Consider the following 23,392-nt stretch of genomic DNA (forward strand, 5'->3'; position numbering starts at 1 on the left):
ACTTGTTAAGAACAAAATGTCAAGCAAATGTCTAGTCTCTGACTACAGGCAAAGGCTACACTTCATCTGACCTCACATTACCTCTCTGAACAAATTCAAAAAGCACCCAGTGCTGATTTGTTCTTTTAGGCAAAACACATCCAGGGTACTGGTTCTTAATGTTTATACAACCATTATTAGCAGTAGCAACAAAAGATGCTGCCATTTCAAGGTGAAAGTCATCCAGGGCACAATCAAGCAAAGTAAGTTCAGCCAGAAGCTCAAACACACATGGCTTCAAAACAGCCTCTCCTGCACCTCTTAGTGCTCCTGCACACAGAGCGAGTGCTTCAGTTAGGGAGACATGGGCCTTCCTGTGTTAAGGCCAGGAGAGCATATTGGAAGAAATAACAAGAATGACAACATTAAATCAAATGCTAGGGCACTTTCTTGGAGAATACAAGAATACAGAAGAGGATTTAGGCTTTCCACTGAAAAGTGTCGCAGGATTGGTGATCCCTTCCCTTATCTTAGACAAACCCTGAAGAGACACTGCTTGAAGGCAAAAAGGTGAACAAAAATAGAGCACAACAGCCTTCCCACTTGTTGCTGAAACGCATTCCTCCACCTTTGAAAAGATACTCATGACGGCTTGCAGAGGGCTGCCCTCAAAGGAGAGTACAAATTGCGTTTAAATTGGGAAACCAGCTGCTCCTTGATCAGTCATCCTTTTATCAACAACAGAACTTTAATTAGCCCCCATCTGCTTCCTGTTTTATGCCACAAATCTTAACTTTCACCTGTTTGGACCAAACTGCAGTAACTATACCCACAGTAAATAAAAGCAATTAAATTTTCATACAACATGCAATTAATTCTCATTAAGCTCATATTGGGTTATTCAAAATAGTGCATAATTCAAATCAACTATTTTCCCATAAATAACAATGTTCTATACTAAAAATTCAACAGAAACTCTCTCCCACCCACATCTTCTTGAATTTTTTCCATTAAGAAGATTTTCAAGCTGTCTGGCTTCAATTTCCTGATTTTACTGCTAAGTATGCGGTCATGTCAGGTCATGTAACAACAATGGATAAATCTTAAAAACATAATGCTGACTTTTAAAAATTAAGTTGCAGAATGATACCTATGTTAACTGACAACATTTATGTAAATGTTATGACAACATTTATGTAAAGGGAGGGGGAGGCAGCAGTGGCCATTCCTCTATAGGGCAGATGGACCTCCATGGATCAGCCCAGCCAGGAGGCAGACTTCTTGAAGGAAAGGGACCCTCCAACGCAAGAAGAAGTAGGCAAGATGACTGACATTTCTTAAAACCTGGCAGGGTCACGTGGGTGCTAATTATGTTAGCCTCTATGCTTCCCTATATGTTTAAAATAGTTCAGGGGTGCCTGGGTGGCTCAGGGGGTTAAAGCCTCTGCCTTCGGCTCAGGTCATGATCTCAGGGTCCTGGGATCAAGCCCCACATCTGGGCTCTCTGCTCAGCAGGGGAGCCTGCTTCCCTTCCTCTCTCTCTGCCTGCCTCTCTGCCTACCTGTGATCTCTGTCAAATAAATCAATAAAATCTTTAAAATAAATAAATAAATTAAATAGTTCATAGAGTTTTAAGATCAAGACAAATGGAGGATGGCCAGCAGCCAGCAAGGGAAGGAGAGCTAGCCCCTGTACTTTCTTGGCCCCACCACACAGGCACACACCCATCTGACTGCTGGGGTTTGAAAGGCTCCCCAAATGATTCTCATGCCATCCCCAAACTCATCCCTTGAGAAAGGCTGAGTAACAATCCACTCTCAAGGGCAGGGACGCTGCTCACTCATCTCGAAACTGCCCACACTCATCTATCTAGTCGGTACCTGAGATGTAAATATTATCTGAATAAATCAACAGATAAGCAGAAGAGGATTCTTCGTCCTATTATCTAGCTCAGTAACCAAGCACATTAAGTCAATTTTCCTCTCCTGAAGGAGTCTGAACAGAAGAGTAGTTATCACTCCAAACCAATAATCAGAATCTTCTAGAAAGCATGCTGAAAACAGAAACACTTAAACCTCTTGGCTCAGGGGCTGGGATTCAACAGGTAAAGAATGAAACAGGACCAGGAACCTGTATTAAAATATTCACCAGGTTTGAAAACAAATGGACTAGCTTAATGACCAACCTTCCTTTCAGTTCTGATATTCTAAGAAAATAACTCAACTGTGTTATTTCATATAAATTCTGATTCAATAGCAAGAGGATGAAATCCCAGATACTCTTATTAAGTATCTTGTATGATAGGCGAGTTTGAGAAATGTGGTGTTAGTGGTACTTTGGGTCACTAACACCAAATAATAAAAGGTTATTTATGAGTATGATGTTATTTAATAAATGATTAAGAAAATATGTTTAAAAGTATAATTATACAGTTATGGATAAAAGCCAGTTAATTCTGAGATCAATTTTTAAATCATCATTGTTTTCCAGAAAGAAAAACAGAAGCATCGTTAGTGAATGAGGACGTGTCAACCTCACCTTTCAACTTCCTGGAATTTTCCTCCCCCGCTTTCCCCTTTAATATTTCCCTTGGACACACACACAGCCAACTTCACAATGGAGTCCTTACAAGATCATTGCTCCAGATACCAGCAGGCCAGTCAGGGACTCGGTGGGAGGAACGTGACTGCAGCCTGACCACCCTGGTTTTAATAGCTCCTGCTTCGCAGAGAAAGGGTAATGATTTCTTATTAAACACTGATAACAGCTAAAATTCCTTTACATTGACAACAACCTGAGTGACTCCAGGGTGAAGGTGGACTTCACATGTGCTCTGAGGAAATGAAGAGTGGAACATACTTTTCATGGGATCAAAGGTTCTGCAGACAACTGAGCATCAGTCAAATAAGCCTGATTTAGGTTAATGCAGAAGAGGAGCACGAAACCCCATCCAGCCAAGTGGATCCAAACCAACTGCCAGTTTTCAAGGACTGAATGCAAAATCTAAATAATAAGGATATCCAGATAAGTATAAAACTATCCTGGTACATCAGGGCTCAAATCACATCAAACAGCTTCTGGGGTCTTTCAGTCAGTGCATCATTTTAACTAGTTCCACGTTTGAGACCAATTCAAAGAGGCACTACTTTCTTAGTGGAGCCCAAACCCTTTCCGTGTGCACCCAGTGAGTCATGAGCTCCCTCCTCCTTGCTTCATGCCTGTAGGCCAGTCTTCCACACACAGATGCACCCACCTCTTCTCCCCTAACTCCACCACTGCTGCCATGACATGAAGGTCTTAAAAGAATAAATGTGGGAAAGCCCTCAGGCCAAAAACTCTGGATCACAATCCATAAAGCAGTAAAATCAATTTTGAGGACTGAGGCCAGATTTTTTTTAAAATTAGTAAAACAGAGCATATCTCACACAAAAGGGCAAGTACAGTACTATTTTGTAAAACTCTTGTATCATATGTGTGCACATGTACACTGAGTCATAATATGAAGCGGATTTCTTACTACACATCGGGCTGGGGGAAAAACTTTGAGAAAGCCACAGAACAGAAAAAAAGTACTATTTTCTGGAGGACATGTTTTCCCGCTCTAGAGAAGGTTTATTGACAAAGCTCAGTCAAATGGTAGAATAGCTACGCCAGGGCTTCTGGCAATGTCCCATAACCTTCAGGGAGCTCCCACTCTGCACAGGCAACAGAAGGGTCCTCTACTCGTGGCCCAGAAGGCCAATGTGCTCCTTTCCCCCTGAAGCAAGGAAGGGTGTACAGTGGGAAAGGGCTGTATAGTACCATGCTGGGCAGTTTTTAAGCAAGTAACTTCTGAGCAAGTTATGTTCTTATCAACAGAAGGAACAGGGCATGTTAAACCTTCACAGAGTGCAATTTTAAAGTACTATTACTTAAGCCTTTCATCTCTCCCTCCATCTTTTCTCTGGGTAGGTGCAGCACAAGGAAACCATGGCTCAGGCAAGTGAGGAAAAAAATGAAATTTGGATTATGTTTACAGCCAAGGGAAGGAGGAAAGGAGACACGCTGAACAATCCTCTACTGGAAACATTGCTAAAGTGTTTTTAAACTGAAGATTATACCACCACTTAAGATATTTTTTTCTCCACTATTTTGCCCAGCATATTATAAAACTGCATCTAGGACTGAAATAGCAGATTGCCTCAAGAGCAAATGACAATATTTGTACCAGAAATGTTGGCAACCAGTGGCACAGATGGGTTTCTGCACAGCAATCTTCAAACTGGGGCTCCAAGAATAACTCCACCTACTGCACCAACGCTAAACTGCTGAATCCAAAGTCAGAAGGGCTCATTATTCCATATTTTCCCACCACCTCCCTCTGAAAGGCACGTGTACCTACCTGACCTCCTCTGCCTGGGAAAGGTACAAAACACAGAAGGAAAGAAAAGAGAAGACCAGTGGGAGAAGTTCCCCAGGCACCAACCATACTCCGATGGTCAATGATCCAAAAGAGGCAAGACACAAAAAGGATGATAAAACCCAGATAAGCCAGTTATTTACATGAATAGTTTTTATCTTCCCCTACAAATACAGAAATAATAAATAAATAAATAAATAAAGATTTATCCAAGTTTCATCTTCTCTCCAGGATTTGGTACCCTCGTAAAACAAAAAGTCATTTTTGTTAAAAGACAACACAAGAACTGAGGGAGAACCTGGCACCACCCATAATAATTACTAGGATGTTCCCAAAGGCTGTCAGTCAACACCCACAGCACAGCTCAGTAGATGAAAACCCAATCTCCTTCAAATGCTCGAAGGAAACAGACACCTTTAAACAAAGGAGCTGGCACTTCCACGTCTGCTCTTACCAACTGCCCACTGAGATGCACTGTTGTTCCCCTATTCCTCTGCAATTTCTACCAAACGGTCGAGAAAGGCAAATTAACAAAAGTCTTTACTTAAGGAGACATTAATTATGAAGCTTACCCAATTTAGAGTGTTGTCTTAGGCATGCACGGTATCCTTTGCCTGCTTTTGAAAACTGCTAGCAGTTTGGTAATGGAAATTGGTCTCCGCCTCTGCACAGACCACAGGGTTGTCCATTAGACAAGAGAATCAATGTACAAACTGTTTCATGATATAACAGTGCTTTCTAAACTACCTTCAAATTACATAATGCAGACTACAGAATACTACATTTATGCTCCATATCCCCACATCTCCTGTGGTATACACAGAAAGCCTATAATCTCACAGATTAAATTCAAGGAACAGAAGTTTAGGGGTTTGGGCAAACAGAATCCCACATTTAAATAATTTAACCCTAAAGAAGCTGAGAAAGGAGGATTAAGGTAGGCTGACCCCTCTCCTCCTCCCCAAACCTTTCCTCTCCAGCTGATCACAGTGTGTTCCTAGGACAGGCTCTGGCTGTAATTCCCTGAACTACACTTCTCAGCAAGGTCAGGTGAATCTGGAGAACAGAGCTCTTTCATTACCACCTCTGATTCACCTGATCTGAATAAGCCAAGTGATGTCACAAGTGAAACTAAATTCCCTACCAACCTGTCACCTTCCACTGAGTTAGCTAATTAAAACAAGGGTGTTAAACCCTCTACAATCGCCAAATGCTCACAGAATCCCAAAACCCAGATATCCCCCCAAACTACCCCGCCCCCGACAAACCACAGCCAACATTAACCTTTGGAATACATCTTCACCCTTCTATTTGAATGAGTGGATAAGACTGAGGTCAAGGGGGGAAAGGATTTACTCCCAAGCCAAAAAAAAAAAAAAAAAAAAAAAATTTCACTCTAAGACACCCCCCACACACTTAAAAAAGGGCTGGGAAGCAATATGATGATTTCCCTTTTATCCTCCTAATCTCCTAAGCCACACTGGTGGAAGGTACCAGCCTGATCACCCTGATGAACCAAATTGTCTCCAGAGAATTCAGAATGAGCAGCTATGGAAGCTTCCTTGGTAGAATAAAGGGCCGGTCCTTCAGAGTCAACAAGACGACAGTGACTCAGAAGTGCCATTGATGTATCCACAGGACAGTAAAGGTAGATCATCAAGCAATGACTGTTAGAGTGTGCGAAACCTCATACACTTCCATCTATTCTCACAAACCGTTCAATCTAATTCTCGTCAATTCTAAACAAAAAGAGACTGGCATGAAATTTACATTTTCTCCCCAATCAAGGCCTTCCCCACCAGTGACATGGAATTTCAAAAAGAAAAAAAAGAGAGAGAGAGAGAGAGAGAGAGAAAGAAAAACTCACATAAACACAACCAGCATTATTTTTAGAAAACTTTCATTTCCATTTCAATTTACTTAAAATGTGAAACTCCCCAATAAGAGAAATATTTAATTGTCCCTAAAACCGGAAGTTGCTGCAAAATAAAATATAGTATTATCAGAGCAAATCCAAGGATCTGTGTTATAAAATATTTGGTTTTGTTACTCTCTCAGCGTTCAGGTATAAAAAGAAAACATGTTCGGGACGCCTGGGTGGCGCAATTGGTTAAACGACTGCCTCCGGCTCAGGGCGTGATCCTGGAGTCCCGGGATCGAGTCCCACATCAGGCTCCCAGCTCCATGGGGAGTCTGCTTCTCCCTCTGACCTTCTCCTCGCTCATGCTCTCTCTCACTGTCTCTCTCTCTCAAATAAATAAAATAAAATCTTAAAAAAAATAAAAAGAAAACATGTTCTAGTTTGGTTAACTAACCACTAACATAAATAATGAATGTTCCTGCCTCCTAAATAAGTCAGAATAGGTTAACAGAGAACCCTTGGAAGTTCAGAAGAGGAAAAGTGCTTCTGTAGGTCAACAGCAGGAACGTCTTCAGGAGCCCCACTGTTCTGTGTGTGGGGAGCTCAGCTGTTCAGGGCTGCCGTGAGCTAAGACAGGAAGAGGTGTCAGACTTCTGGGGCTGGCCACTAGAGCATGACTGCACAAGGCCCGAAGCAGCAGATGTTTGAGGGGGGCTTGGAAACAGCAATGTGAGGACCTAAGGACTAGAATCTGAAGAGCTACGGAAGTCACACTCTTTTGCCATAACTTGCAATCAAGAAGTTTTAGCAGAAGTCTGCAATTTTGTCCTATAGCAGCCTGTCTCCTATCTCTCCGGAGTGTTTACGGCCTTAACCCAACTCCTCCCAGTAACAACAGTATTATCTTAGGACCCTTAAGGCATGCCTGAAAACATAACAGAGAGATTCAAAAGTCATCAATTCGGTCCAAGAATGACTATTCCAGCACACTGACAAAGACCACTTAGAGAAACAAAAAACCTATTTTCATAAAACAAGGAATTGGATTAGACCAGTAACATCTAACAATATCTAAGCCAAATGATGCAAACCAAACACCATGGGAGGAATTCATACCACAACTTAAATACCACGAACAGGGAAATCCTCTCCTTGCTGAGACTCTTGGGTCCCTTCTTACATAATGAATCCTGGCTGTTACCGTTCCTCAAATAGCTTTCTTTCCAAAATGCCCATTATCCAAAGGCCCACTCCTTCCAGAGTTAAACTAACTCAAGTTTTAGAGAAGTGTTCATCTGTCAAGGGTGCAAAATGGAAACAGAGATTTCCTTCAGCCTGCTTTCAAGGCGACACAGCTGGGAAGAAGTGTAGGAGAGGATACTGTGCAGGCAGCCAAGAAATCCTACTCTGCCTGGTGTCATTAACCAGCCTGGCAATCTTGGGCATAATGTGCCTTAGCCTCTCTGCTACTCAGTCTGTCCCTCGAGTAAATAGATGGCCTCCCAAGACCTTTCAACTCCTGTAAAAGTCAGTCTAAAAAAAATAGGACCCCACTTTAGTAATCCCACCCAGTCTGAGGAAACAGAGGGAGGTACCTAAGAACACTCTGCAGGACGGATTCTAACTATCCCCAGCGGTAGCCCAGCAAGAATTATGTCAACTTAGATCCAGAACCAGCGACATCAAAGATGAACCAAACACAGCACAAATCCAGAAAATGCAACAGATAAAGGTTAGCTTTCCATCTCCACAGCACAGGTCGTCCAGCAGTCTCAAAGTCCAGAACTTGCTCCGATGGTTCAGACTTGCTGGGAGCAGAGGCACGATGAGGAAGTAGAGATACGCTGAAATGTCATTCCAGCTTCAGTAACATACCAAGAGCTGCACTGATGCCTTCTGCACAGTCTTCTTCAAGAAAATCAAATTGCTTGGGAAAGGGAGTGAACTTAATTTAACTAAACATTTCACGTGGCACCTGACAATTTTTCATTTAACATTCCATTGTATATACTGGCCAGCAAAATCCTCTTCTATGTAATGTCTACAGTCCGCTTCCTTTCATCCCTTTCTGATTTTTAAGGTGGCAGGTATTGCCTAAAACACAAGGCATTGGTTTCTGCAAGACCTCTGGAGGTCCAGAGCATGACTAATGGATATAAAACGAGCAGAGGCCAAGAGGACTAGCAGTCTCAAACTGAAATGGCAAGATTCAACAGAAGCCCATCATTTCTGCTCTGCCAACTGAGAAATAAGGAGGTCCTTCTGCCAACAACTGAGGAGGAAGGGGGAGCTCTGAGAAATCCAAGAGGGAATGCACACTTCGGAAGAGGGAATGGTGGTACCTTGCTGCTGAAGGATGGCAGTGACTTAAGACTGTTTCCTCGTGCTTCCCTCCTTCCAGACACAGAGCACCAGAACTAGGTCCAGACATGGTCCAGACAGACAGTCGCTCATGGACAAGGAAAGCCCCACAAAAGAAACCATCATTGGCAAGGAGCTTCAGCCAAACAGCAATTCTGAGAAACTGAAGCTCCAGAGACAGCCGGTAATGGAGGGAGTGACTAGTAGGTTAGTGCGCAAGGTAGCCCAAGGCCCAGAACAGGAATCCCAGTGCTGTCCTTACCCAGCAGGCCAACCAGGTGCCGGAAAGGACAGAAAGCAGAGTGGAGGCTGCCAGAGGAAGCACCCAATGGGTCCCATGAACAGAGAAAGTGTAAAACCTTTCAAGGCCAGTCATTTTGTAATTTTTACTACTGTTTTATTTTTGCCAACTCTTATTTCCTCGTGGTGTATGCTGTATTTGATTGGATAAGTGGATGAAAAGTCAGGAAATAGTTTCTTCTCCTTCCTTGGGGCATAAGAAGAACTGTAACTCTCAAGGCCAACTGGCAGAGATACAGAGTCACTACTGAACGACATCACACAGGGGACAGACTCTTACGACGCCCTCAGGTTCTCCTCGTGATATTCAGGCCCTCTGTCATCTCCTCTCCTCCAGGCGCTCAGCTGAGCTAGGACCCAGATTCCTGACCACACAGAAACTGAAACAAAGACTGTGTTGCTTAGCTTTTCTAAGTTTCAGAATATTCTGTTATTCAGTAATTGATAGCAAAAATATCCCATTTCATTGAAGCCTTCAATATAAAATTAAGCAACTGAAATTAGTTTCCTTAAGAACAAAGCCAAACAACTCAATAGCAGCTACTCTCATCTTTGGGCTCAAAAACTTCATGAGGGTGCAGGATCCTGAGAGAATGACATCGCCCTCAAGAGCTGGTATACTATGTTTTTTTCTTTTCCTTTTTCTTTTCTTTTTTTTTTTTTTTTTACTATGTTTTTTCTTAATATTTACTTCTGATAGGGCACATGAATGGCACAGTCAGTTAAGCATCTGACTCTTGGTTTGGGCTTAGGTCATGATCTCAGTATCATGGGATGCAGCCCCATGCTGGGCTCTGCACTCAGCATGCAGTCTGCTTAAGACTCTCTCTCACAGGCACCTGGGTGACTCAGTAGGTTAAGCGTCCCCCTTAGGGTCCTGTCATGATCCCAGGGTCCTGGTATTGAGCCATGCGTTAGGCTCCCTGCTTAGTGGGGAGTCTAACTCTCTTCTCCCTCTGCTTCTCTCCAGCTCATGCTCTCTCTCTCTCTCAAATAAATTTTAAAAATCTTTAAAAAAAGACACACTCAAGGGGTGCCTGGATGGCTCAGCGGGTTAAAGCCTCTGCCTTCGGCTCGGGTCATGATCCCAGGGTCCTGGGATTCAGTCCCGCATCCAGCTCTCTGCTCAGCAGGGAGCCTGCTTCCTCCTCTCTCTCTCTGCCTGCTTCTCTGCCTACTTGTGATCTCTGTCAAATAAATAAATAAAATCTTTAAAAAAAAAAAAAAAAAGACGCTCTCTCCCTCTCTGCCCTTCCCCACCTCTCTCTCACTCACTCTCTCTCAAATAAATAAATCTTTAAAAATATATATTTGTGAAGAAGAAATCTATGTATGTGGTTCAAGATTTGAAAGAAGACCTCACCATTTCAGGTCTCTGCATAAATGTACCCCAATTAAGGCCATCCTCAAATCCAGGGTTGCCCCAAACCCCACTTTCCTTGCTTAACATTTTTTTTAGTAGGCTCCATGCCCACCGTGGAGCCCACCATGGGGCTTGAACTCACAACCATGAGATCAAGATATGAGCTGAGATCAAGAGACAGACACTTAACCAACTGAGCCACCCAGATGCCCGACTTGCATAATTTTTTCCAAAGCACTTACCACCATAATATACTTCACATTATACTTATCTAATCATTATCTATCTCTCCTGCTGGGACTGTAAACTCCACATGGGTATGAATTTTTTGAGTGCTGTGTACTGCTCGGTCACCAGCCCCCGGGCTATGTGTTATAGTACACAGTGACTCCATGAATAAGGAGGTATGGTGAGAAAAGTCTCTGCATATTCTTGACAAGGTCACTGATGTAGGAATTCATATATGATACTAAATTTAAAATACTTTTCATCTTGCATGTGTTACTTTTTACCTTTTCAAGAGCTCCAAGAGAAACAGGACTTTTCTACAAAAACACTGAATCTTGCCCTCGTATATCTCAGAAGGAAGACATGTGATAACGAAGGCCTTTTCCTTCAATGACTTCTGTGAAATTCTACTTCTGATAAGAAGTTCCAATGCATTATTTTATGTTATGTCAAAATCATTACAGATATTTCAAAGTGTGGCTGCATCATCTTTCCAATCACCGTATTGTTTAAATCTCATATGGGGGGAAAAAAAACTTTAAAATTTCAAGTAACAAGAGAGGTTACACTCTACTTGCTTCAGCAGTACATATACTAATAGTGGAACGATACAGAGAAGATTAACACGGCCCCTGTGCAAGGATAACACACAAATTCATGAAGTGTGCCCTATGGGAGAAGGTACAATTTATAGTAAATTAAATGCACAGATTTTTTTTTTTAAAGATTTTATTTATTTATTTGAGAGAGAGAGACAGTGAGAGAGAGCATGAGCGAGGAGAAGGTCAGAGGGAGAAGCAGACTCCCCCATGGAGCTGGGAGCCTGATGTGGGACTCGATCCTGGGACTCCAGGATCACGCCCTGAGCCGGAGGCAGTCGTCCAACCAACTGAGCCACCCAGGCGTCCCTAAATGCACAGATCTTAACAGACGATTGAGTTTGACAACTGCATACCCTGTGGCCCACCAGCCCAATCAAGAAAAAGGACACTTCTGTCACTCCTGAATGTTTCCTTGTGTTCTTTTCCTGTTGATTCAGCAGCATTCTGCAAACTCCACTCCTCCAACAATGGCACCCTCGATTATGATTTTATTCACCATAGCTTATTTTCACAGTTCTAGAATGGCACATAAATGGTCACATACTTTAAAAACAAAAACCAAAGCTGCACAAAAAGTTATAGTTTAAAAAAAAAACAAAAAAACAGGGTTAACACCACTAAAAAACAAAACCCAAGAGGTTGTGCACACCACTGTAATATGGCCGGTGTTACTCAATCTCTCTTCCTCCTCATCCCATCCCCACAAGCTGCTGGTTATGTATCTCCTGGGGGATGCACATAACTTAAAACTAGAGCAAAGACGATTCAAAATTCTTGGTTGCTATAGGTCAATAAATTAGTTAACCCTTTACAAGTAGATTAAATGAAATAAATGATGAGGCGTGCTGAATACTCAGAGACTGACGTCTTCATCCAACAACGCTATATACATCTTACTCTTCCAAGCTGGAGGCACCGTAATGTGCAATGCCCATCTTATTTAAATCTCATGCTATTTTCACCTCCTCCTCCAAAAGCTCTCAGATGACTCAACACCAAACAAATTAATTTGAGAACCTGTGTACCTAGTCCTCTGGGGGTGAGGGGTGGGAGACAGACCATCAATACTCAGGATACAGATAAAGTTCTTCCTGTCCACAATTTGCTTAGTGAATCAGGCCTACTCCCTAGCTTTCAGGGAGTTATCTTAAATTTTGAAAAGCAACAGATCAATCCATATTTCACAGATCCAGAACAAAGAACATATGCTTTCTGAACAGCAGTGAAAGCAAGACAGAAGAATGCCTGGATTTCTACATGCCTCATATTTTCTGAATAGCTCAAATCCAACAGCTAGAACTGTAACATCAACTGAGCTCTGCCTGGTTTGTGAGCTCCTGAAGGACTAAAACTCTGCCTTACCCTTGTTCGTCCTTCTGCAGGACTCAACAGTCAGGAAACCAAACCTTTCATCACCAGAAAGAATCTACAAGTTACTTTCTCATGTTTTCCAGTCTCGATAACCCCAATTCCCATTTCCCAGTTCCTTTTAATACATTACAGTGATGGTGCGCCCCTACTGTCCTGCCATGAAGTATTAAAGGAATACACAGGGGGCATTTCTGGGTCTCACACTATTAAACATAATTAAAAGGTACATAGCTTATAATATTACCAATCTAATAAGCAATAATTTCACAGCCTACACAACAATTATGTATATAAAACTGAACACTGCTAAAATATCAACTATGCCTCAAGAATAGAAGGAAGCATTTTGAATAAGACTATTTAAAAACCTAAGATCCAAGGAGGAGGAGTACGGAATCGAGTCACACATATAATACAGTAATTAGAAAACAGTTCACTTCCAGGGTCTTAAGTGCCAGTTTACAATCATTCCAAGATCTTACTGTTTTCTCCTTATGTAATGTTAAAAAAGGTTAGCAAGATAATTATACATGTTGTAAAGAAAAGCTTTTACCACTCTAGAATGTGCTTAAAAAATATTGTAAGTTTCAGGCACCTGGGTGGCTCAGTCGGTTAACTGTCCAACTCTTGATTTCAGCTCAGGTCATGATCTTAGGGTCCTTGGATCTAGCCCCGTAGAACTCCGTGCTGAGCATGGAGCCTGCTTAAGATCCTCTCTCTCTCTCTCCCTATTCCTCCCGTATCTTAAAAAATATTTCAAGTTCAAATTTGAACCTGGTAATAAGTAATACAAACTATTGGATATTCCCATCTATGAGCTGTTTCTGTTTACACCACAAGTAAAGAAAAGGGAAATTTTTTGTTATTTGCTTCTTTTTTTCCAGATTTATTATATAAAGAATCCTCTGGCTTCCAGTAAAATCTACCACAATATAACAAAAATGCAGGCCTTTGGATCCTTCTGACATCCTTCTCTGCTCCTTAATTAGATGTTTCATTGGCTTTCAAGTGAAACTCTACTACTGGCTCTGAGATCATTTACATTTGCTTAGACATTTTAAGCCGCCCTGTCACCATTATAGAGCACTGCCTAATGAGGTCCCCTTAGACAAGGGCTAGCTTGACAACAACCCACAGCTAACACTAAAATGATCCAAGATTTCCTACTTTCTCTGAATTTAAAAATCTTAAGTGAGACTCCTCCCTAAAAATAGGAGGGGGAGAGGCATTATTTCATAAAGGGGTGCTTCTGCCTGAAGCACTTCCGAGAGAACTGTACAATCATCAAGTGGAGACTTAATATGAATTCAAATAAATTCACAAGTTAACTCTGAGTCCTTGAACATGGAATCTCCCTCCTCCTTGACAGTACAAAAAAACCACATATTGATCACTTCTAGGCTATTCTGGAGTTTAAGGAGATGTGTGAGAGCAGAAGAGCCTAGCAGAAGGCAGGGCAGTAGGGGTAGAGAAGGAAGGTAAGAGAAGAAAGAAGAGGTGTCAGGAGCTCAGGCAGACGTGGCCACAGGTCATGGAAGAGCTGGCTGGAGAGGGCAAAAAATGGGCTGGTGAGGCTCTCCGGAGTGTAGGAATCCAACACCTTCATTGTGGGGGTGAGGAAACTGAGGCCCTGGTTACAAAGGCAGTAAGTGACAGGAGTCAGGTCCAGGTTACCTGCTAAGAGGGGAGGATGCATAGACAATAAACCAAGAGGTGGGAGCCCAGAGAAAAGATGTGCTGCTGGAGAAGCCAGCGGGATACGATGAGTGGTTACCAGCTTCCCTCTTGAGTGGGATGGACAGGAGATATGTCTGTAATTTGGTTGATATTTGTATACTCTCAAGAGGCCAAGATTAACTCTTCTCCCCCCAAATAAAGAAACACCCTACTAGCTTTACATTACAAACAGAATACAAAGACAGTATAGAAAAACTGAGATTAAGAGGTTTAATAAATAATTCAGACTATGTTAGAAATGGAAAGATGCCCCTTGATGCTAAACAGCCAAGCCTGACATTTCTATTCTTTAGGGCTCAAAATACAAAATTTTATCCTTGAAATGAACTTTGTAGAGAAGAAGAAAGCTTCCATTCAGTAAGCTTAACCCTTAACTTGGAGGGGGTTGTGTACCATAAAAACCAGTGCTTCTCATACTTGAACATGCATAGGAATCACCCAGGATCTTGTCAAAAGACAGGCTGATTCAGTATGCCTGGGATCAAGCCTTAGATTCTAACAAGCTCCCTGGTGATGCTGATGCCATCCATCCAATCCATGAACCATACCAAGTATCAAGGCATAAAAAACACAAAGTATGAAAGTTACATTTCAAGGTATATTTATTTCACAACTTGGTCTGCTAGCTACAAAACAGTGACATTTTTCTTTCCTTTTTTTTTTTTTTTTTTAAATCAACATATAGTGTATTATTAGCCCCAGGGGTACAGGTCTGTGAATCGCCAGGTTTATACTTCACAGCACTCACCAGAGCACATACCCTCCCCAATGTCCATAACCCCACCACCCTCTCCCTACCCCTCACCCCCAGACGACCCTCAGTTTGTTTTGTGAGATTAAGAGTCTCTTATGGTTTGTCTCCCTCCTGATCCCATCTTGTTTCATTTATTCTTTTCCTAACCCCCAAAACCCCCTACGTCACCTCTCAACTTCCTCATATCAGGGAGATCATATGATAATTGTCCTTCTCTGATTGACTTATTTCGCTTAGCATAATACCCTCTAGTTCCATCCACGTCGTCACAAATGGCAAGATTTTATTTCTTTTGATGGCTGCATAGTATTCCATTGTGTATATATGCCACTTCTTCTTTATCCATTCATCTGTTGATGGACATCTAGGTTCTTTCCATAGTTTGGCTATTGTGGACATTGCTGCTATAAACATTCGGGTGCACGTGCCCCTTCAGATCTACAAACTACATTTGTATCTTTAGGGTAAATAATTAGTAGTGCTATTGCTGGGTCATAGGATAGCTCTATTTTCAAGTTTTTGAGGAACCTCCATGCTGTTTTCCAGAGTGGTTGCACCAGCTTGCATTCTCACCACAGTGTAGGCAGGTTCCCCCAAAACACTGACATTTGAATTCTCCTTCTGGTGATTGACTGGGTCTGTAGAAATGTGAATAGAATTTTTCAGAGGGGAGGAAGGAGTTTCAGTCCAATTAAGTATAAAAGCAGTGTGATTATTTAGTACAACAGAATTTGCTCTGGGCTCAGCGGGGAATAACACAGTCTATGTGTTTTGTCATATAACAAAGAGACAGTAAAGGTTGATAGTTATGGAATCTGATTTAAGTCCTCTTGAGTGGCCAAATGGACCTACTATTCATTTGCATGAAAGCTCATCTTTCCTTACAGAAAAGAAAGTAACACTCATCTGCTCTCAAATGGGCACTGTGTTGTTTTCCAGGAGTCCTGAGGCTTTCATTCTGATAGCCCAGCTGCCTGGGCCAAGACAATGGAGCTGGGTTGTTCTAATCTAGGTACAAAATTATTAACAGTACTACCATTTCTGTCCCTGGTCTCATGGTGCCTTAGTGAAAACATAAGCCTTCTGAAGACTATCCTCAAGTCTTTGTGGGCTAATCCATATCTGAGGAATAAAATTTTAAAACCTAGCCTTAGGATGCAACGTGGCTTTCTTTAGAGATCTTTACTCAAATGCCTGCCAGTTGCAAGTTGTATGACCTTAGATAAATTATTTAACCCTTCTGTTTCTTCCACTATAAACTGAGGACAATAGATCATGTACTTGAGCTCCTTAGCAGCTCAGGGGCTGGCTCAGTGAGGTTCAAGGGCAGGATTATCACTGTTAGGGTCAGGGCCACCTTCTCCAACTGAACCAACCAATCCCAAATTCACATGGTGCTAAATACACACACACATCACTGGTGGGCTCTCTTGTCAGTTGGCTTACATTCTAAGCCAACAACACATGGAAGTCACACTCACTTCTTTCTTTCTTTCTTTTTTTAAGATTTTATTTAGCTATTTGACAGAGGGAGAACACAAGTAGTCAGAGAGGCAGGCAGAGAGGGAGAGGGAAGCAGGCTCCTGCTGAGCAGAGAGCCCGATGTGGGACTCGATCCCAGGACCCTGAGATCATGACCTGAGCCAAAGGCAGCGGCTTAACCCACTGAGCCACCCAGGCGCCCCAGTCACACTCACTTCTTAAATATCACATAGTTCTTGATTTCTTCATAATCTCCTAAGCACTATGGTATTTAGGAAGGAAAGTCTGCAATACACACAACCGTTCTCTTCACTGTCCCCAGTGCCATCTCACTAATCCTCTTCTGTCTTCCCTCATGTTAGCCTCATTCTGTCTGAAGACAGCACAGCATCCCAAAATACTCCATATCTCCACCAGCACTGTGTAAGCAGGAATGGGTTGCCTTTTTTCTCCCAATTTAGTACTGATCACATGGGGAGGACTAATTACACAAAGCAAAACCCTGGAAGATGATTATTTACAAATATGTGTGTGAGATTAAAACTTTAAGTTCCAGTCTTCTATACATTATTATCCCAATCAATCCTAACAATAACCCTGTGTATTTAGGATCACTATTCTTATTATTACAGAAAAATCTCACAGAGTTTAATGTAAGAGACAAGTTCATGGCCACCCAGTCTTTCTGTATGTTCTTGGTCTCTAAGACAGAGATCTCTCCAGTAAGGTGAAAGGGAGGTGAACCACCTTTGTTACTGGAACCATCTACATAATTCAATTACATCTGATTCTGACAGAGACCACTGGAGCCCACTTTTATCAGTGTGAGCTGCATCCCTCTAAGTTATCAGGGCCTGTAAACCACAGCCCACCACGTGGAGGCCCTTAATCATAGTTTAAACAAGGTCTCCTGGGCACCTTGGTGGCTCAGTCAGCTCAACATCTGCCTTCCACTCAAGTCATGATCCTGGAGTCCTGGGATCAAGCCCCCCTCATGCTCATCCGGTTCCCTGCTGGGTGGGGAGCCTGCTTCTCCCTCTACCCTCCCCCTGCTTGTGCTGTCTGTGTCAAGTAAGTAAATAAAATCTTCTTTAAAAAAAAAAACACACATTTTTAAAAAGGATTTTATTTATTCATTTGACAGACAGAGGTCACAAGTAGGCAGAGACGTAGGCAGAGAGAGAGGGGAAGCAGGCTCCCCGCTGAGCTGAGAGCCCAATGTGGGGCTCGATCCCAGGACCCTGAGATCATGACCTGACTTGAAGGCAGAGGCTTAAACCCAGGGAGCCACCCAGGCGCCCCCTTTAAAAAAAATTTTGAACAAAGTCTCCTGTGTCAGACTGTAAATGGCAACGCTGTATCAAGGTTGAAGCCAAAACCCTGGTAATGGGTCCTGCCCTCTAAAGAACCTTCCCTTGAGCATGCATCAGTCCCTTCTGCCAATTCAGGGATGAAAAGAAACAGCCGGCCTTGGAGCACTCACATGCATCCTGAGAATCCTGGAGGACCCCATTCACCAGTGTGAAATCTCCCCTCTCTCCTTCTCCTCTCAAGCCCTCTGCCCACACACCCTTCTTGTGCTGAGAAGGCCTCTCGAAAGTATTAGAGATGTGCTAGAAAATCTTCATTAAGTAATTTAATACTGTGTGCGTCTGGTACCTCAGTCCCAAACAGAAAGGAATGTGCCCAAGAGCCAGCAGGCAGAGCCGCGTTCTTCCTGTTACCCTGTAACAGCAGGCAGGCTAGCAGCAGCCTGGCAGGCGCTGCTCTGGGGACAAGTCCTCTCACAGCACTGCTCTCCCAACATCAAAGGGTTGGAGCTCATCGTCAATTTGTAACTTGGATTTTTCTCAAATCATAGCCTGACAGATGTTGAAGTCTGACAGGGTATAGAATCATCCTCTACTGAGTCAAGAATATGATAAGCAAGAGGGAACAACGGAATAAAAGAGGTCCCAATTCAGAGAAGGGGAATGGAAATTTACCCCGCCATAAGAGAGAAAACACAAAGTAGTGAAATTGGCTCTTTAAATGGCATACCGCAGAGTGGCGGTGATTTTGTCAAGTATTGTTCATGGAATATGGTGACAAATGGGGAAGGACTGTCTTGCCAGTGGTATTTAGTTCAGTTTTTCTGGGTTTTTAATTTTATTTTTAAGGAGGGGCAGTCACAAATGATTGCAAGTTATTTTTAAATTTCTTTCCCTAAAAGTTCTGATTGAATTCATGACCCTTTCAACTAATACAACATTATTTTCAAGAGGGAACAAAAACAAACTGATGAAATAAACCAGTCTAGCCCACTAGTATGAAAAAAAAATTCACTTGACATTAAAACTTTAAAAGAGTTAGTACTTTCTTGAATGGGTTCTTTCAGGAATATTTACACAAATATGGCTCACCCAGTCACTATCCACCCAAACTAGTGGGGCAGTTTTCATGAGCTAAGTTCTAAGTTGTTCTTGCTTTGCCCTCCATAATGTCACTCATTCCCTGCTACTCAAAGTGTGGTCCAGAGACCCGCAACAGCACCTGAAAGCTGGTTGCAAATGCACGACCTTAGGCTTCACCTCAGACCTAGTGAGTCAGAACCTACATTTGTACACGATCCCCAGGCAATTCATACACACCCTGAAGTTTGCTAACCACCATCCTGCAAGACATTTATTATTTAAAAATCATTTAAGCCCATTTTAACAGCTCTTCTAATAAAGTCTTCCCTACATTGAGCTATATAATATGCCTTCCCCTAAGTCCCATTTACGCTTCCCTAGTAATGAGAATACTCAGGGAAATAAAAGTTAAGTTTGCATAAAATACTTTTAAAACAAAACCAAAATTCTTCTTTTGATGTGCACAATGTTTTGGGGGTTAAAGAAACATTAAAACTATTGCAAGCATTCCATAACACACCACACTTGCCACTATTTCTACTGACCATCAAAAGTATATGCTAAAAAATACAAGCAGGTATCCACATTAAATCAACAATATCAACTAAGCAATAAACATGGCAATAAAAGATTCAAGTGAAGAAAAGAATACCAAAAAAAAAGGTCTTCAAGGTCAAATTATTTGCAAATTAGTCTTGTTGGAGAATAGCTGTTCCACACTTCAGAAGGAGAAAAACAACTGCAGCATGGGTAATTTTTCCCATGTGCGAGTCTCTATGCCTGGCATTTTAAACCCATTAACTAATTTAAGCCCATCACAGCCCACAGAAGGTGGGCACTGTTCTAGTCTGTTTCACTGAGGTTAATTTACATTAAGCCAAGAGCTGATACCTGCTGGGTACAGCTATACGAATTTTTACGTGTTTATCCCCATGCAACCCCCCCGCACCCCCGCAAGCAATTCCAGAACCCTAGCAGGAGGCTCTCTTACTCAGCAGCCCCTTCTCCAGTGTTCTGCCTTCTACCACACAAACCAGTTTTCTTTACTGAAATTCAAACACACGGAATCTTGCGGAATACACCTTCCTGAGCCTGACGTCTTCCAGTGAACAGTTCCAGACAGATCAGCATGGACAAGGAAAAGGGCATGTCTGGCTGGGAGTGGAGAATGAGTAACTGTAAAACTGTAGGGGACAGGGGAGTGTCTTACAGCATGCAAGGTGGGCTGGTAGAAGAGTCTATAGGAAAGGAAGCTGGAAAGCTGGGCCTTTCAGATGGTGAGTAGCCTGGAACGCCAGCAGAGTGTCTGAAGGTGTTTGAGATAAATGATATGATTAAAGTGACATGTAAAGAAATCTGTTCTGGTAGCCAGTCCAGGGTAGAGTGAAGAAGAAGGAAACTGGAGGCAGCAAGCCCAGTGTAGAGGTCCAGACAGGAGATGGTGAGCACCACTGGGAAGGAGAGACACAAAACTCCAAGAGAGTTCCATCCTGACACTTGACAGAGGGGCTGCAGGTGACGGGAGGAGTTGTTTTCCAGAGCTCCAGGATGAGACTTTTGAAAGAATGGTGGTAAGTGCGACTCAAAATATAATGTAGGCAGTAGGGGAAACTGGTTTTAAGGAGGAAGGTGAGTTCAACACCACGTGGTCACCAGCTGGATGAAAAATCAGTCTAAAGCTCGGGACAAAGATGGGAAGACGCAGATACAGAAGAATACAGGAGGTGAACAAGACAGCAAGAACTAAATGGATCTCCAGAAACCATGTGTTTGTTCTCACCTGGCTAACCCCAGTGAGGAGAGAAACCAAAGGACTGAACCCTGGGGAACGCTTACTCAGAATAAGGAAAAGGAGTCTTGCAAAAAAGGGTGGAGGACAGGGTAGGAACTAGATAAAAATGGAAAGATGGGAGCATAAATTTAGCAACAATTCCTGCAATAGGCATTCAATTTAAAGACATTTTTTCTCAAGTACAACCACTGTAAATGCTGAAGCAGGCTCTCCAAGAAAACCCTAGGTACTTCAGAAGCTTCATTAACTCTTTCTAGCATCTTCAAGGTATTACTTTGCAAATTACTGTCTGGGTATGCTAAACTTAGTAAATTACTGTTTGGGTAGACTAAACAGCAGCCTAGTACTCCGAAAGAGTTAATGGAGCTTCCAAACTGTCTAATTTACTCCTAAGGTACTGTTCATATTTAACACCGTAGCTCAATTTGCATATCACCAATGAGGATTAAAAGGCAATCCATGAAACCAAGCATTCAAATTTCTGACCAAATCAAATCTAACAGACCCAATATTTTATTTAGACTTCCTAATCATAACAAAGTCTAGATAATTTTTTAAATGATTTTATTTATTTATTTGAGAGAGTGTGACAGAGAGAGAGCACAAGCAGGGGGAGGGGCAGAGAGAGAGAGGGAGAAGCAGACAAGCAGACTCCCCGCTGAGCAGGAAGCCCTATTCGGGGCTTGATCCCAGGATCACAGGACCCCAAGACCTGGAGATCATGATCTGAGCTGAAGGCAGCCACTTAACCAAATGAGCTACCCAGGTGCCCCACAAATTCTAAATGATTAACAACCAATCAAACAGTGGCCCTTCTTCAAGAAATCCGCTACAAATAAAAACTAAAAAAGAAAATCCAAGATCAATGCCTGCACAGAAATAATGCCTGAAAACATGAGCCTGAGCCATATCCAGTCTGTGTATAAAATTATCCCACAGGCACTAACTATAACGCAACCCCCCCCCCCCCGTTTGCCTGCTCTGCACTCATCTCCCCCTTCACCAGACTCTTAACTTCTACCAAATGACAAATAATAAATTGGTTTGCTTAAAGTCCAGCATTTAGGAGATATTAAATATGAATCCCTACAATGAGGCATGCTTCTTTTCTGTTTATTTAGCTGCTGACTTGAAGCTAAGTTTTACTTGCTCAAGCCACTTCCAGTCACGCTGCCAATGATATTTTACATTATTCCCTCAGTGAACTTACTCTATTAATCAAAAGCAAGTTGGCAAGTTTTATACATGGCATTAAGCAGTGATTTTTAAAAGACAATGCACAGAAAGCAGAAGCAATAGCTAAAACATTCAGGTGTTTCATTAAAGAAATAAAGCAGACTCTTATTTTTCAAATTTTCTTTAAGTCATTTTTATAATTATAAACACAAATTTAAAGCCAAATTTGTTCTCATCAAGTCTCCAAGCAAATCTGAACAAATTAATCTTCTGAACTGCCCAATACACTAAACACAGACACTTCAATATAACTCCATTTCAGAATACTTATTAAAATTCTCAGTGGTTAAATGGCTCTTTTTGGTCAGACTGGCACTTTTTGGTGTATGTTTTATAAGATGTTACTCGTGCTATGTTATTCTTTTGAAAACGATAACGCAATAACTAACTATATCTTTGTACAAGCACAGTTTTTAACCATTAATATCTTGACTTGAGGGGTCCCTGGGAGACTCAGATGGTTAAATGTCTGCCTTCAGCTCAGGTCATGACCCCAAGTCCTGGGATAAAGCCCTGCATCCCCCTCCTGGGCTCCTTGCTCAGTGGGGAGTCCACTTCTCCCTCTCCCCCACCGCTCATGTGGGCACACTCTCAAGTGAGTAAAAAAATTTTTTTTAATCTTGACTAGATAAATACCTTGAAATGGACATATCATCAAAGATCCTCAGTCCAGACCTGTTAGGTAATCCAAAAACAAACAAACTGTAAGGTTTATGGTTAAAAAATAAGGTGGGTGCCTGGCTGGCTCAGCCCACACAGAATGCAACTCCTGATCTCAGGGTTATGAATTCAAGTCCCACATAAGGTGCAGAGATCACTTAAAAATAAAATCATTAAAAAAAAAAAAAAAAAGGTAACTGGAACTCTATGGAAGTCCATTTTTTTAAAGATTTTATTTATTTGTCAGAGAGAGAGAGAGAGAAAGCATGCACAAGTAGGGGGAGCAGCAGGCAGAAGGGGAAGCAGGTTCCCTATGGAGCAAGGAGCCCAATGCAGGGCTCAATCCTAGCACCCTGGGATCCTGACCTAAGCTGAAGTCAGACACTTAACCAACTGAGCCACCCAGACATCCCTGGAAGAATGTATGTTGTTAATGAAATTATTATATATATAAATTTTCAAGTGAACAGGCACTGGCTGAAATCACACACAGAAAAAAACTCATGTAAACTTTCACAAAAGACAAGCATTCTGGTTTTCTTTTTATTTTCAGTTCCATCATCATAGATACAAATTAAGTTAAAAAAAATTTTTTTAAACCAGCTTCAGATTTAATAATGAACTTACATCTAGGATTAGTGAAGGAACTGGGAAGTAAACAATCAAGGGACAGTGGATCTATTTTCAGGTATTTAAACTAGTCATCTGCAAAAAAAATTAGGCCTGCTGTGCAATTGAGAAATTCTCAAAAGAAATAGGTTCATAAGATTAAAAAAAAAGCTCTCAAAGGAAATATGAAAAACCCTCCTCCTTTTTCTCCCCAGTCTCTTATGAGGACAAGAAAAAAAGTTTAAGTTCAAAGCATAAAACTCAT

General features: G+C 42.0%; 1 protein-coding gene and 1 non-coding gene across 2 annotated transcripts in view; one reads left to right on the forward strand and one right to left on the reverse strand.

Moving 5' to 3' along the window:
• FOXO1 (forkhead box O1) overlaps positions 1 to 23,392 on the reverse strand; it is a 99,327-nt gene that overhangs the window by 23,849 nt on the left and 52,086 nt on the right. The window lies entirely within an intron of this gene.
• On the forward strand, positions 11,062 to 11,168 carry LOC122908051. Its single transcript, XR_006384854.1, has one exon. It is a non-coding gene; the product is annotated as a U6 spliceosomal RNA (small nuclear RNA).

This window comes from Neovison vison, chromosome 5, assembly GCF_020171115.1.
Source record: "Neovison vison isolate M4711 chromosome 5, ASM_NN_V1, whole genome shotgun sequence".
In the NCBI taxonomy this organism is placed as follows: domain Eukaryota; kingdom Metazoa; phylum Chordata; class Mammalia; order Carnivora; family Mustelidae; genus Neogale; species Neogale vison.